Raw genomic sequence first — 18092 nt, forward strand, 5'->3', positions numbered from 1 at the left:
TTTGCGATGATAAGGTTACTAAGGGTGATCTAGATAGAATATTCAAAATCTTACGTGATTTAAGCACATAGTTAATGTTAAACTAGCAAACCTTTACATTTTGGAGAGTATTTTAGTCCCCAAACAACAACACAATAAAATTAATTGAAAACACGTGGATATTATGGACATTGAATAACAGTTGCAAGTGGGGAAGATTGTCGTATAATCTTATATAGAGAATGATGTCATATACCTACAAGTATATTGGGTTCTTGAAACAATTCCAAAACTTTCATCTTTAGATGTTGGTTTTGGAAGAAACATTTCTAATAAAGGTCCAAGAATAACAAGATGGGAGAGTCTGCGACCAAATGAATTGAAAATCTTTCGTCAAAACATATTCAAAACAAATGGTGTAAGTAATTCCTCATTTCCATTTTTTTCATTTGCACTTATATATCGCTTTTTTGATAGACAAAGATAGTAGTAGTCTGTTATTGTTTATCTGTGATACTAAGTTTGTTGAAACCATTTATGAATGGCCGAAAGGATAGACTTCCATACGAAAATCTTGCACAAAATCTTCCATAAGAGCATGAAAAAGAGCCTTAATTGAGTATGAAGAAAAATAAAGCTCCTTCTTTAAGCCTTCAAGTTTTGGAACAAAACAGTAGTATTGATGAAATGGTGGAGTATGCAACAAATTATATATTTGGGGGAAGTCTGGTTTGTGGCATTATTTTCTAACTATAAAATTTCTTTTTCTTGTAGATTGAAATTGAAAATGAAAAGCAAAATGATGAAAAGGTTTGTGTACAAGTTTTTGTATTGATAGACAGTGATAGATACCTATGACCATCTATTGTTTCTCCTTGTCACTATCTTTATGTTTGATTTGGATTTTTTGTCATAGGAATCTTATCGTTTCATTAACTTTGTATTTCATTTTGTATTTTTGTTCTAGGAATTTGACATTGAAGCCCAACAACTTTAAACAGAAAGAGTCAGAACCTATTCCAACTGTTGATTTAAAAACTCCAAAAACACAAGTGTTGGAGAATGATCAGAAGCAGAAAAAAGAAAAAGAAAAGGTTTAATTATTCTATTAAAATACTTATTTTTTTCCTCTAATATTTTTGGGGAAATGATAGAAGGCCTTTAATATTAATATTGTTGTTTTCAAAACTTATTAGAGAAATATTGTTGTTTTGGGAATTCAAGGCTAGAGGTCGAACGTTGAGAACTCGACTAATGTGGAGGTCGAACGTTGAGAACTTGACGAACAAAGAAAAACTTGGAAACAATACATAGGCCGAAACTTCAACCCTCGACAAGGGAAATCTCGCGAATCTCGCTTAGATTGTCGAAGGTTGAAGTTTTGACACACATCCACCCTCGAGATTGCAGGTTTATTACTTTTCTTTTTCCCTCATAGAGGAAATAAAGTAATGAGATGGTATACAATATGTATCTGTGTACTCGAGTTGCTTCTAAAAATCTATGCATTTTGGTATCATTGCGAATTAGATGGAGGCTTGTGGGATTGACGTGAGGGGGTGGGGATGGCTATATTTCTGGGAGCGAACTCCAGGCGAATATGAAGCGCATGGATACAAGTTATGCCTTGGAATGAAAGACAATTCCGAATTAGTTTTGTCTACGAATAAAAAAGTAGATCCATAATAAAAAAATGTTTGTGATTGTTCCAGAAGAAATGAAAGCTAGTAATCATTAATGGATAAATAACAACAATAACAGAGAGAGCAAGATATTGAGAGAGAGCAAGATCTTAGGAGAGAGTGAGAGTGAGAGTGAGAGAGCGAGAACGAGAGCGAGAACGAGAGCGAGATCTTAGGAGAGAGCGATACTGAGAGAGCGAGATCTTAGGAGAGAGCGAGAGTGAGAGAGCAAGATCTTAGGAGAGAGCGAGAGTCTTCACTCTATTTGAACTTTCCATAGAAATATATAAAAAAAAAGAGAAAAAAGAGCTAATAATCATACTATAATTGAATAATAATTAGACTATAATTGAATATATTGGATTATTATACTATAATGGAATAATCATTAGACAATAAATTGAATATATTAGATTATTATACTATAATTGAATAATCATTAGACAACAAATGGAATATATTAGGTTATTATACTATAATTGAATAATCATTAGACAATAAATTGAGCAAATTGAATATATTATATTATTATACTATAAATTGAATATATTAGATTATTATAATGTAAAACTTTATTGATTACAAAAAAAAAAAAATTGAATATATAGTAGATTATTATAAAAAAAATTGAATATACAATAAATTATAATAAAAAAATGAATATACAATAAAAATTAATATATAATAAAAAAAATTATTTATTATTCAATCCTTAACTATCTGAAGCCCGTCTTAGTAACGAAGGACACTTCCTTCGATTATGTCCTAACTGGTTACAAAATCCACATCGTTGTCGAGTAGCTGGTTCTATCCAATCCATCTCGTTGTGATAACGTGAACTTTTCGGGTGTCAGTTTATGTTTATTATGTCAGGTGTCAATTTCAAATTCAAAAGCTCAACAAAGAAATTGAAGATATCAAAGGAATAAATCAGAGCTGTCTAAGTTTTTTTGACAACATTAGTTTAGAGCAATGGACTTGCACATGATGGAGGATTCATATATGAGTGGATGACAACAAATCTATCAGAATGCATAAATGGAGTCTTCAAAGTAGCTCGAATGTTGCCAATAAATGCTCTTGCTCAGATAACATTCTTCAAATGCGTGAACTATTTCGAGAAAAGAAGAGCAGAAATAAGGGATGCATTGGAGCGTTAAGATAAACTCAAGACCTGTTGATCCCGATGTTTTGTACGACCAGTCCATTCATCAATCATATGTTGTATGGCGAGATTGTACTACTGGAGAAATATCTTGCAGATGTCGAGAGGTAGGATTTATTCAGTTGGACTGGCATCTGATCACAGCCTTGGTCGAGAGATGGAGGCACGAGACGCATACATTCCATATGTCTGTTGGAGAGTGCACTATCACTCTACAAGACATAGAAGTGTTGTTGGGGTTACCTGTTGACGGTGAGCCGGTCATCGGAGTGATGTACGATGACTAGTTAGAAGTTTGTCAACTGTACCTCGGTGCGATCCCACCTGCCGACAAGATTAAAGGATCGAGGTTAAGTTTAATATGGTTAGGAACACAATTTCGTGAGCTCATAAATGATACAGACGAGGAAACCGTCATAAGATATGCACGAGCATATATACTACAAATGATGGGTGGAAGTCTGTTTTCAGATAAATCAAGTCATTTTGTTCACTTGATGTTCTTGCCACTGTTAGCTAACCTCCATGATGCGGGGTGGTATTCGTGGGGTGGAGCATGCATGGCATGGTTGTATAGACAACTATGTAAAGCAACAAGACCTGAGTTTTGAGAGATAGCTGGGCCTGTCATACTTTTACAACTATGGGCTTGGGAACGATTTCCAACATTGGCTCCATAGCTACATCATGTTAATGACGCTCAGTTAGTTGGACGAGCCTACGGTTCTCGGTATGTTGTTTTAATTCAATTTAATTTTTATATCACTGATCTAGTTAATTTAAATTCTAAATTATCAATTTAAAAATTTAGGTGCAGAGACAAAATTTGTGTGACTAGGACAGTCACACATGTAATCAACCAGTATAGATACATGTTTGATCTGCTTCAACCTGAAAGGTACATTACACTAAACCTAATTGATTATTTTATTCACATTTTTATTGTATTTATCTTTAATATGGTATAATATAATATTTTGTGTTTCAGGTTATTTGGGAGCCGTACAAAGTTATTGTGCACACTTTGCCTAATTTTTGTGAATGGTTAAAATATATGGCGGGCGATGAGTCCTTTCATATGTTTTCACATTGGTGAGTGGCATCTTCCTGACAGGGTGATGAGACAATTCGGTTTTCAGCAGGATATCCCATCGCCTTGTAATACTGAACCCGTAATGCATGATATTGACCTAAGGACTGGAGATTGGTCCGAAAAAGTTGCACATTTGGTAGTGCGATGGCACTATCGTGCAAGGTTTGTTGCAGTGGGGGTTTCTCTTGAACAGTTTGATACAGATGTCACTCCAGAATATATTCATGGTATAATAATATCACAAGGCGCTACGTCACTCGTCCGGGAGCAGCTGTGGGTCATCTGGTAAATGAATAAATATTATCTAATTTTTTAATTTAAATTTATTTTAAATATTGTCTTATTGTTTTATAATTCACAGAGATCAAATAACAGTAGACTCCGTGAGGTTGCAATGATCTGAACCAGGTTCTTGCTATATATAGTGACAACCAAAGCTATATGGAGGAAATTCATTATATGTACGATATATCTATTGTTCCTCCACCAGCTCCTAGATGTAGAGGACCTATTCGGGAAGAGGATGAGTTTGATGATGTTGCACATAATGTGGAAGAGTTGCCCCTATGACGCAGACGCAGAGTCAAACTAATTATGTTAGTCCGATGATGATGATGCCAGCATTTGGTTCAGGACATTATGACTCAGAGGCTGGTTCTTCATCTTCATACGTGCATGGACATGGTCGGGGTTGTGGAGAGCAAAATGAATATTTATATTATGAAGCGCTTGCAGAGGTACCAGAGCTACATCAAGAAGAACCCGAGCAACCTCAAGTTTGAATTCGACGACGACAACCAGCTCGAAATCGACGACGTCCGCCTTGTGGGACACATTGATTTTTGTAATTATTTTTATATAAATGAGATATTTAATTTACATTTTTTTTATTTTTATGAGTTATTATTTTTTTAATTTATTCTTTTTAGATTTTAAATTAAAATAATAATAAAATAATAAATTTATTTAGATTTTTTTTAATAAAATGGATTTTTTTTTTTTAAAAAAAGAAAGGATTAGAAAGAAGAAGGTGGAATGTATAACAATTAAAAAGGAAAAAAAAGGAAAATTTGTACGGTATTCTCGCTCTCTATCAAAATCTCGCTCTCGCAAACTCTCGCTGTCTCATAATCTCGCTCTCGAATTTGATTGGGAAGTTCAGTGGCAAAAAGAAGGAGATTCATTAGCTCGTTATTTAGTCAGACTTGCTGAGATGACAGAATCCGTTTGAAAACAACAATATTTTCCTAAAAAAAAAAGGAAGGCCGAGGGTTCAAAAAAAGGAATTTTCAACCCTCGACTTATTTAAAACAACAATATTTTTATAAATAGTTTGAAAACAACAATATTTTCCTAAATAGTTTCTAAAAGTACAATATCCTTTTAATTTTCCCTATGATAGATACTGATAGAAGTTCATTATTGTGTATCACGATATAGACAGTGATGGACTGCTATCGGTGTCTATCTTAGACAGGAAACAATAACAAATTGTTTTGTGGTAGGATATTGAAGGTGAAGATGTAATGGAAACTAATGATGATGATACTGAGAAGAGTAAGGTAAATGTATAGACACTATGAAATGATAGTTAAACTGAATTTTGGGGTTCTGAGATTTTTGGGGGTTGAGATATGATTTTTTCCCTTTTGCATTTATGGGTTTTGTTTTATTTAACTCTATTCTTACTGAGGTATTGAAGAAAGACAGAAAACAATAACTCATTGTTTTGTTGCAGGAGATTGAAGGTGAAACTGTAGATGTAGAGGAAATTAAATAGTGAAACTGTAGATTAATGATGCTGAGAAGAACAAGGTAAGTGACACATTATTTTCTAAAGTTTTTTTTTTTTTAATTTTTAAAATTTTGTACTCTCTTATAGGAAGCTAAGTTTCATGAATTTGAATCTGAATTTGATAAAGAAGAAAATCAAAGAAGGGAGAGGATCAAAAATTAAAAATGAGAACAAGGTAAATATAGTTAACATGTATTATATTGAACATGCAAATATAATCACTGTTTTTCTTCTAATTATTACTTAAAATATATTTTTTGCAACCTGTTGAGGAAAAGGTGCATGTTCAGGAAGAGCAAGTTGTTGAGAAGACACTGATTAAGAAAATGGGAATGAAAAGAATGAAAGAGTAAAAACTAAAATAAAACAACCAAGTAAAACAAGGTAAATAGTTCTAAAGGTTGATAGAAAGTCATAGTTTTCTAGATTTTTGTAGATAGTTGTTGATATCATAATAGTGTTCTTGCTAAATTTAATAGGTAGTGATAGATATTGATAGAATATGATAGTGGTCTATCACTGTCATCAATGGTAGATACTAATAGATTATTTATACTGATATATTGTTGATAGTTTTATTGAAAAATTTTGGGTTCACTGAAGTTTCTGTTAATGGGATCTGAGGTTTGGGTGAAAATTGAATTTGTTTTCAAGTTTTTAGGGATTAGATTACTCTGTAGATATTTCGATTTGGTTTTGGATATGAGGTTTGTTTCTTTTGGCTTATTTATTTGTATGTTGGTTCTTGTTAACTTTATGAACTTGAGTTGTGTAATATTCAAGTCTCTTATAGAACAAGGGAGAATACTAGAAATGATCTGTTTACCAACTTTTTTTTTCTGTTTTTCTTCTTTTTGATGATGGAACTAGATTGGATCTGGCCTAAGGTGTTTTTGGATAAGAGCTTTGCATTTTTTATGATACTCTGATAGACAATGATAAACCACTATCGCTATCTATCAATGGTAGATAGTGATAGATTTTTGATAAATCAGTTTGTTTGTTAACATTATGTTAGATGTAAATAGTTGTTGTTATCATGATAGATAGTTTTCCATTCTAATATTTATATCACTAACATTCTTTCTTATTACCATTATTTTAGGCTGCTGAAGGAAAAGAGATAAGTAGAAAGTTTATACAAAAAGTAATAGATGATGATAGCACAATTGTGAATGAGAGATCGAAGAGATAAAGAATACCAGCAACAAAGGTAATGAACAAAAACCTCCAAAAAAAGAAGGAAAAGAAGGAAACAGGGAAAGTCTCCACAACAATAGCAATAACAACGTCAACAATAGTCTCAATCTCAATCTCAGCCTTCTTAGCCTTGATTTAAGAATTTGATTTTAGAACTGTAAATTCTAGGTATTGAAAAAGACTACAATACTAGTAACGATGAACTATTATTGTGGTTTTTGCTAACCTAATACATTTTGGATCTTTTTTATATTAAGTGGGCCTGTCTTATTTTTCAGGAAATTAATTTGGCTTCTTATTGGGCTTTGTATACTCTTTGTAGTCTGTAGAGAAAGAGTATTGGTACTGTTTTATTAGGCCTATCTTAAAGCTTTTTGTAAATGAGATGGAAGAAAAATATTCCTCCACTAAATCTGTTACAGAAGGTAGCATGATATTGGTTGATTGGTTGAGATATGTTACCTGAATTTGTTTCTCCTTCCAGGGATTTTATCATGCGTAAAGTGGTCCCACCTGAAGTGTTTCCCTTGATGTAATTAAATGATCGGTTGAGCGAGTACTCAGGGGAACATCGAGGAGGCGAGTAAACATGCATCGAGGAAGCAAGTAAGCGTGCAACGAGTAATCGAGTAAGGTTGTAAGCGTGCAAGCTTTCAGGTGAGCAATGAGCAATGAGTAAGTGAGTAAACGAGCGATCGAGCATCGAGTAAGATGCTATCGAGGAACGAGGATTGAGTATGAGTATGCAAACTTCGAAACACTGGCTATTTAAGTGTTTTCTTCTTGTTGTTGTGATAACGAACTTTGTATTTCCTCTTCCAAAAAGAATTCCTCTATAATCCTGTTATGAATATCAGTAAAGAAGATTGAGAAACCTTTCACAACAGATGTAAATCTCACCTTGAGATTGAACCACTATAATTTCTGTGTTGTTTGTTCTTTCTTCTCTTCTTCTTTTATTTTTATTTGAGTACTTCTTCTGCTACATCACTAAGCTGAAACGTTAGTTAGTATAGCTTAAGTCAACAGTTTGGTATCAGAGCTTTCGATACTCGGATGCCTGGAGAGAAGTTGAAATTGGAGCCCATGGAAGTTAAGTTTCAGATTGAAAGATTCGATGGAAAGGGTGATTTCGCTCTGTGAAAGAAGAAGATGAATGGCCTACTTGTTCAATAGAAAATGGCAAAAGCTCTGGATAAGCAGATAGACCTGTCGACATTCATGAAGCTAGAAGAAATTATTGAGATGAAGGAAATAGCCTACAGCACTATCATTTTGTATCTTGTAGACAACATTTTGAGACACGTGAATGATGCAAATATTGCAATTGAGGTATGGAAACAATTTGATTGCAATTTATTTGAAAAAATCACTCACTAATAAATTGTATATCAAGGAAAGGCTCTTTGGTTTTAAAATGGATCCAACTAAAGATCTAGAATATAATCTAGATGAGTATAATCGAGTTTTGTTGGATCTTAGCAATATTGGTGAAACTATGTCTGATGAGAATAGGGCCATAATATTATTGAATTCTCTGCCTGATTCTTATAATGAAATTAAAATGGCTATTAAGTATGGCAGGGATAGTCTCACAATGGACATTGTGTTAAATGTCTTACGATCAAGAGACTTAAAACTAAGGAAGGCTAAAAGGAAAGAACCAGAAGCCTTAATGACAAGGGGAAGGTCAGAAGAAATCCAACAAAAATTTAAACCATGGTAGATCAAAGTCTCAAGGAAAAATGAAGAAGTGCTTCTATTGCCATAAGGAAGTTCACATTAGGAGGAATTGTTTTGAGCTGAAAAATAAAAGGAAAAATGAAAATAGAAAAGATGATGATACTCAAAATGTCAATGTGACAAAGAACTGCCAACAAGCTAAAGTTCTTACTATTTCGAATGGCAAGTTCAAATTAGAATGGATTCTTGACTCTGGATGTTCTTTTCATATGAGTCCAAACTGGGATTGGTTTCAATAGTTTAAGGAGATCAATGGGGAAAGGTTCTTATAGGAAATCATCAAGAATGTAGTGTTGAAGGAATTAGAACAGTGTTGGTGAAAATGTTTGATGGACAGATCACAGATCATGGAACTCAGTTTAGTAAGGTATGTTCCTGATTTGAAGAGAAATATTATTTCTCTTGGAGTATTTGAAAGTGCAAAATACTTTTGTAGACTTGAGAATGGTACCTTAAAGTCATAAAAGGAGTGATTGTGAATCTTAGAGGAAAGCTTCGACATCAACTAGATGTTTTGAAGGGAAATACAGTTACTGGTGCCTCATTAGTTGCTTCACAGAAACATCACATAGAAGTAAGAATATGGCTTCAGAGGTTGGTGCATATTAGTGAGAATGGTTTAAAACATCTTTTCAAGCAAGGCTTATTGGGAATAACTTCAGAAATCAGCCTACGTATATACATGAAGGAACTCTAAAGAGAGAACTAGTGACTGGAAGCGGATCGTTCCAAATTTCATTGAGAAAGAACACAAACAATTACAGTCTAAAAGAATAGATTATGCATAAACAATAAATTACAAGCATGCTTCTTTAATTGAACAAGGGATAGAGTATGCAAACCTTTGAACAACTCTTTCTTCATAATCCCTCTATCATTCAACAACTCATTCAACAACATGAATTCAAATGCAATGATCAGAACAGCCAAAAAACACGAACTGTAGAATCCTCGTTTATTATCGAGTGCAACTCGATCCTCGACCCTCGAACGAAAAAAGAACAACACCACAAGAGTTACCTCGGTATTCTCGGTGTGAGAATCCAGGAGTTGTGGGCTCTTTGTAACTTTGGATAGAGGAATGAAGAAGGTAGACGAGAGAGTAGACAATCGAGTAAGTGGGAGAATGAAGAAGTCTATCGTATAGACTTGATACTCGATCGTGTGGTAAGAAGAAGCATATCATATAGACTTGCTACTCGATCGTGTAGTAACAAGTAACTATCGTATAGTAAACTCGATACTTGATCGTTTAGGTTGTGAGATACTATCGTTTAGTAAAACTATTTTACTCGATAGTCTTTTCTTTTGTGAAACAATACAATGAATCATCTACCTCGACTTGGAAAACAATTTTTTTTTCTATCTCACAGTTACCATAAAACTGCCAATAACCTCCCACTCAATTCAGTTCTTAAATAAAAATATTAATTAATTATCACATAATTAATATATTATAAATAAATATAACAACCAACTTATCATATTTTATTTATAACCTATAGTTTTAATATTTCATCATATGAAACATATAAACTATAGTTCTTTTTCTATTTTATGGTATTTAATATAAATCATATTTATATTAATTCCTCCAATTAATGTATCTAATATATCAAATCAATTATATCACATATAATTGAATAAATTTAATTATATCATATATAATCAAATTTTCTCTTGTTAATTTGAACACTTCAAACTGACCCAAAATTTGATTCTCAACTTGAACCCATCGAGCTACCAAGGAGACCTTATGGACCTGCAGCTTGAAGCTCCAATGGTACGTGAATAACTGACTAAACTCTTTAATCATGAGATCCACCATCCATTAATTGTTGGTCACTCCACTAAAGACCGACAGTTGCACTCTTTTCACTAAAGATATATTTCTATGTCCACTGGATATAACCAATCAACAACGCGATGACCCTTCACAAATTGCTCGTAAGTATAGATGGGCCAATTTAAAATTTTTCCCCTATAGTTATATTTAACTACTTAAGTACCATTGAATCCTCTAATGAATAATAAGTCATAGTTCTCTATGGCTAAGTCCTCTCTTCCCAAGAGAGGGTGCGACCACTATGTTCAAGACCCAAAATCAGCTCTTAAGAGAGCAATTTATCTACTAACCCCTACTTCGGAGAATGAATGAATTCCGTCTTGTGTAGTTGAGTTTCCAGCTCCCCAATCAGAAAAATCCCCAAAATGGTAGGCTTGTTGAGTTAGCAATTTGGCCACTCTCACCCATGCAAATCAAAGGATCGCCCTCATTAGTAGGAGTTCCCATCTCACTCAGGATTAAGGTCATGTCACCTATGGTCATCCTAGTGAAATGTAAGTCTCAATTATGAACGACGTTATATAAAGAGATGAATCATTTCATGGTCCGGTCTTATGTAAACTCTTTGTATAGGATACCTCTGCTCGCATATCTTCACATGAATGGTCAGGATCAGACCATTTGTAGCACTTTACAACACTTGTAACATCTACAAAGCGGGCCGTATTCGTAGTGTTACGAGGATAAGGTATCCCTCCTTTATCCTTATACTACAGACTATTTAGGTCATTACTTAAGGCATGATCCACTTGTATGTCTCCACATACATGATTAAATTACATAAAATAACTTGGGATCTTAGTTTATTGGATTGAATAAATTTTTATAAAATAAAACTTATTTTATTAATAACAATATGTTTACAGAGTGTTTAAAAACTATGAGACTACCAAGAGAATTAGGACACCAATCCCAACAATCATCTATGGCAAGTCAACTAGAGTTTTATTCAGCAAAGGGTTGCATAGTCTAAATCTGTCTTAGAATATGTGCATTCCGATTTATGTGGTCTAGAATAAACTCCTACCATGGAAGGGACACGTTTTTCTCCTCTCCATTGTTGATGACTATTCAAGAAGGGTGTGGACCTATTTGTTGAAAAGCAAAACTAGAACATATAGAAAATTTGTTGAATGGAAGAATTTGGTTGAAAAGCAAACAGACAAGAAGTTAAAGTCACTGAGGACTTACAATGGCTTGGAATATTTTAGCAATGAATTGAAGCTCCTATGTGAGAGAGATGGAATTCAAAGACACCTTACAATGAAAGGAACACCTCAACAAAGTGGCCTGTTCGAAAGGATGAATCATACACTGTTGGAAAAGGTAAGATGTCTCATGTCAAATGCTAACCTACCAAGTAATTTTCTGGGGAAAGCATTGGAAACAACTACTTACCTTGTTAATAGAAGTCATTCCTCAGCTATAGAATTTAAAACTCCCATGGAGATATGGATAGGACATCCTTATCTAACTTGAGGACTTTTGGGTGTGTTACGTATGCACATTCCAAAGAGGGAAAGTTAGACAATCGTGCTAAGAAGTGCCTTTTTCTGGGTTACCCTAAAGATGTAAAAGGCTATAAACTATGGTGTGTAGAAGAAGGACAAGAGAAATGCATCATTAGTAGGGATGTAACTTTTAATGAGACCAAGATGGAATTGACCAACAAAGAGAATAAGACTGCATAAGAGCTAGAGGTAGCATTTGAAACTTATATTGAATTTGAAACACCGAGCCACACTTCAAACGAATCTGAAAATCAAGAAAATGTAGAAGATAACTCTCAGGTGGAGACAGTTCAAGCAGAAATTTCTCAAGGAGAAGATCTTCAGTCATATACTCTAGCTAGTGACAAACCAAGAAGGCAGATTAGGCCACCTTCCAGGTATGTAGATGCTGATATAGTTCACTATGCATTCTGTACTGAGCTGGAAGAGCCTGATAATGAACCACTGCCATTCAAAGAAGCAATAAATTCTAAAGAGAAACTCAAATGGCAGCGAGCAATGCAAGAAGAAATGGATTATTTGATCAATAATAAAACTTGGGAATTGGTGGGCAAACCATTTAAGCAGAAGATGCTTGGATGTAAGTGGATATACAAGCTCAAACATGACATTCAAAATAAATATTCAACAAGGAATAAAGCAAGGCTTGTTGCTAAAGGGTTCAATTAGAAATAAGAGGTAGACTACAACGAAAATTTTTCACCTGTAGTGAAACACACCTCCATGAGAATGCTATTATCACTGGTTACTGAGTACAACATGGAGTTGGACCAGCTGGATGTCAAAACAGCATTCTTACATGGAGACTTGTTTGAAACTCTATATGCATCAACCACCTAGATTTATAAAAGCAGGAATTGAAAATAAGGCATGTCTTCTTAAGAAATCCTTGTATGGTCTAAAGCAAACACCTAAACAATGGTATCTTAAGTTTGATTCATTCATTATGTCGTGTAGTTTTAAAAGAAGTATGTTGGATCATTGTATGTACTTTAGACATGAAGTAGGAAGTAATTTTGTTTTCTTATTGTTATATGTTGATGATATACTAGTAGAAAGCATAGATAGACAAGTGGTGAATAAGCTGAAAAATGACTTAAAAAGGGTCTTTGACATGAAAGATCTTGGACCTGCAAAGAAAATACTAGAGATAACAATTGATACAGATAGAGATGTTGGTAATATGAGACTTTCTTGGTAATATGAGACTTTCTTAAGAAGCATACTGCCATAAGATGCTTACAAAATTTAGAATGAATGAATCTAAATCAGTTACAACACCTCTTGCATCTCATTTTAAATTATCCCTTGAGCATGTCCCTAAATCTGATGATGACAAAGATCAAATGCAAGTTGTACCATATGCAAATGTTGAAGTAAGTCCCATGTATCTTATGGTTTGTACCAGACAAGATTTAGCTCATTGTTAAAATGTTGTTAGTAGATATATGGCTAATCCAGGGAGTTATCATTGACAAGTAGTCAAGTGGATCCTGAGATATGTTAAAGGAACCGTTTCATTTGGGTTTTTATATATTAAACACTTAAGTAATCAAGAGGTTTTCACAGGTTTTGTGGATGCAGATTATGCAACTGATAAAGACAAGGGAAGGTCTTTGTTCGATTTAGTTTTCAAGTTATTTGGAAACATAGTGAGCTAGAAATCATCCTTACAATCAGTGGTTGCTTTATCAACCACATAAGCTGAATACATGGCTCTAACTGAAGCATTTAAAGAAGTTATCTAGCTTAATGAGTTAGCTGAAGAATTTTAGATTTTCTTAAAGGATGATTTGGTGATTTTTTGTGATAGTCAGAGTGTAGTTTGTTTTTTTTTTTTTTTTTTTTTTTTTTTTTGGTCAAAGAATCAGACCTACCATGAAAGAACCAATCATCTAGATGTTAGGTTCCATTAACTAAGAAATGTAATTGCAGAAGGAAAGGTAAGAATTGAGAAAATTTTATCCTCTGAAAATGCATCTGATGCCTTGACAAAGACTCTACCTGCACATAAACTTGAGAGTTGTTTGAAGACTCTCAAGGTTGGTTCTTTGTGAACACTGTTATTGGGAAAGGTCCTACATTTTTCTTACTGATGTATTATGTACCAAGGTGGATAATTATTGTGGTTTTTGCTAGCCTAATACATTTTGGCCCTTTATTATATTCAGTGGGCCTGTCTTCTTTTTAGCACATTAATTTGACTTCTTATTGGGTTTGATATACTCTTTGTAGTTTGCAAGGAAAGAGTATTGGTATTGTTTTATTAGGCCAATCTTAAAGTTGTTTGTGAATGAGCTGGAAAAAGAATATTCCTCCACTAAATCTGTTAAAAAAGACAGCATGGGATTGGTTGATTGGTTGAGGTATGTCACCTGAGTTTGTTTCTCTTTCCAGGGATTTTATTGTGCGTAAAGTGGTCCCAGTTGAAGTGCTTCCCCTGATGTAATTAAATGGTCAGTTGAGCGAGTATTCAGGGGAGTATCGAGGAAGCGAGTAAGCGTGCATCGAGTAATCGAGTAAGATTGTAAGCGTGCAAGCTTTTAAGTGAGCGTGAGCAACGAATAAGTGAGTAACCGAGCAATCGAGAATCGGGTAAGAAATTATCGAGGATCGAGTATGAGTATGCAAACTTTGAAACACTGGAAATTTAAGTGTTTTCTTCTTGTTGATGTGATAACGAACTTTGTATTTCCTCTTCTAGAAAGAATTCATCTGTAATTCTGTTATGAATATTAGTAAAGAAGATTGAGAGACCTTTCACAGTGGATGTAAATTTCATCTTAAGATTGAACCACTATGACTTCTGTGTTGTTTGTGCTTTCTTCTCTTCTTCTTTTATTTTCATTCGTGTACTTCCATTGCTATATCACTTAGCTGAAACGTTAGTTAGTATAGCTCAGGTCAACAACTATATTTTGTGAATGTTAAATTTTATGAATTCTAGTGACAATGAACGTTGATTTTAGAACTACATTTGTGTGAATTCTAGTTTATACTAATGATGTTATCTAAAATTTTCAAAAATATGGTGCAATTTTATATAACTTTTTAATTCATCATTGTTTTTCTTTGAATTTATCAGTTCTCTAAAGTTTTGTATATATGTTGAATGAAGTTCTATTAGGTACATCATGAATAAACCACTACCAATGTTTATCAATGATAGACATCAATAGAAGTCTATCAGTGTCTATCAAATATGTGTTGAATGAAATTCTATTAGGTACATCATGATTTCTATCAATGATAGGAACTAATAGAAGTCTATCATCGTCTATCACTGATTACTTTATATGAGATAGACACTGATAGGCGTTCTTCCAAGTGGCCTTTACATGTACTTCATTGTTCATGTTGTGTTATGATTTTATCAATTTAAGATATGATGAATGAAATTTTATTAAGTATAACATGAATAAAGTACTACCACTGTGTATCAATGATAGACACTAATATTTTTCTATCACCATGAAGGAACTCGTTTTACAGAGATCCTTGAGCGAAAGCGGATCGTCCAAATTTTATTTGTATTGAAAACTTAATTTATAGTAAACATATAGTATATGCATTCATAAACAAATTACAACGTTATTTTTATAAAGAAAAAGGGTTCAAGAGATACTTCCTTTGAAGAACTTTTCTTCTTGTAAATCCTTTGAATGATCACAAACTCGAACACAACACCCTTGAAGACTTTCTTCAAGAACTTCACGAACCAAATCAGACACTACCATAGGAAGTCCTCAGTATTCTTAGGGTGAGAGTCCAGGAGTGGTGGGCTTTGATTATTTTGGTTTGGAGTGTTTGTTTTAGTTTGGAGGAGGAAGAAGATTGAAGAAAACAAAATGCTTATGTTCACTCCATCGTATTGAAAACTTCAATTGTGTAGATACTCTTGTCGTGTGTGGAAGAAGAAGAAAACTGTTTTCTTTTAATTCCTTTTTGCCACAAAACCACTTTCCACTAAGACGGTTGGAAAGAAAATAAGAATTATTATTTAAATAATAAAATAATATAAATAAATATGATAACTAACTTATCATATCATATTTATAATAAACTATATGTTATATCAAATATAACACAAAACCTATAGTTTTAATATTGTATCGTATACAATATAAACTATAGTTCCTTTTCACTATTTTATGGAATTTATATAAATCATAAAAATTATGAATCTCATTCATAGAAAATATATTTGAATCTCTATAATGTATGAAATACATTATAACAATTATATCATATATAATTAAATTCTCTCTTACTAATTTGAACAATTCAAATTAACCTAAAAACTAATTCTCAACTAAATCATTTTGAGCTACCAAGGGGAACTATGGACTTGTAGCTTGAAGCTCCAATGGTACATGAATAATTAATTAAACTGTTTAATTACATTATCCACCATCCGTTAATTGTCGGGCACTCCACTAAAGACCAACAGTTGTATTTTTTGTACTACAGATATATTTCTGTGTCCATTGGATATAACCAATCAACAGTACTATGACCCTTCACAAATTGCTCGTAAGTACAGTTGGGCCAAATTACCGTTTTTCCCCTTTAGTTCCATCTAACTCTTTAAGTACCACTGATCCCTCTAATGAACAATAGATCATAGTCCCATTATGACTAAACCCCTCTCGGTCTAGGAAAGGGTGTAGCGTCACATTGTTTAAGACCCAGATTAGCCCTTAAGGGAGCAATTTATCTACTTACCCCTTCTTCGGGGAATGAGTGAATTCCATCTTGTGTAGCTATGTTCCCAACTCCCCAATCAGACGAATCCTAAAAATTGTAGGCTTGTTGAGTCGACAACCTGGCCACTCTGACCCAAACAAATCAAAGGACCGCCCTCATAGGCAGAAGTTCACAACTCACTCAGGATTAAGGTCATGTTACCTATGGTCATCCTGGTGAAATGAAAGTCTCTATTATGAATTGTGTTATGTAATGAGACTAAACATTTCGTGGTCCGGACTTATACAAACTTCTTTGTATAGAATATCCCTACTCACATGCCTAATACATGAATGATCAGGATCAGATCATTTGTAGCACTTTACAACACTTGTAACACCTACAAAGCGGGCTATATTCGTAGTGTCACCAGGATAAGGTACCCAACCTTATCCATATACTACAAACCATTTAGATTGTAACTTAAACATGATCCACATGTATGTCTCTACATACATGTTTAAGTTACAATGATAACCTTAAAATGCTAGTTTATTGGTTTGTGGTTAATGCAACTAAAATATCACATATTTTATAGAAAAAATGAGTAAAAACATCATGTATTATTAATCACATAAGAGTTTGTTCGTACAATGTTTACAAACTATAAGACCCTACGAGATTTAGGGCGTCAACCCCAACACAATGTCTATCAGTGATAGACAATGACAGAAAGAATCAGTGATATATGCAAGGATTATGATGATCACATGGCCGTTGTTTTCAAATCAATTGTACAATTATAAGCTGATTTTGGAGATATTGAAAGTGGGTGTGAGTGTAAGAGAGGAAACAAAAGGGGGATTGGGGAGGTGTGGAAAGGGTAGTGGTGAAGTGGGAGAAAGTGAAGAAAGCCATTAAAATGGTGATGGATGGTGAAAGCGAACAAATGAGAAAGAAATTTAAAGAGATTGGTGACAAGGCGAAGAAGACAGTGGAGAAAGAAGGTTCATGCCTTTACCCATGAGAATAAAAGTTGCTGATTTGAATTTTTGTCACATTAGAATCTATTCAAACTTTACTGATAGAAACTGGTAAGTGCCAATCAATGATAGTTATTGTTGAAAGAAATTCTATACTTCACTTATAAACATTGATAGACTTCTATCAGTGTCTATCACTAGTAGTTAGTTTGTTAAAGTATTTCATTGTCTGTCAGTGATAGACAATGATAGACTATTATCACTGTCTATTACTAATAGATCTTATTCTTTGTATACAACTCAATAAAAATCATGGTCTACCAATGTATGTATCATATATCTATCAGTGTCTATCGGTGATATACATTGATAGAAAGATATCAGTGTATATTAGCTCAATGGTGTATTA

Source organism: Benincasa hispida, chromosome 12 (genome assembly GCF_027475165.1).
Source record: "Benincasa hispida cultivar pf3 chromosome 12, pf3_genome.v1.1, whole genome shotgun sequence".
Taxonomy (NCBI): Eukaryota; Viridiplantae; Streptophyta; class Magnoliopsida; order Cucurbitales; family Cucurbitaceae; genus Benincasa; species Benincasa hispida.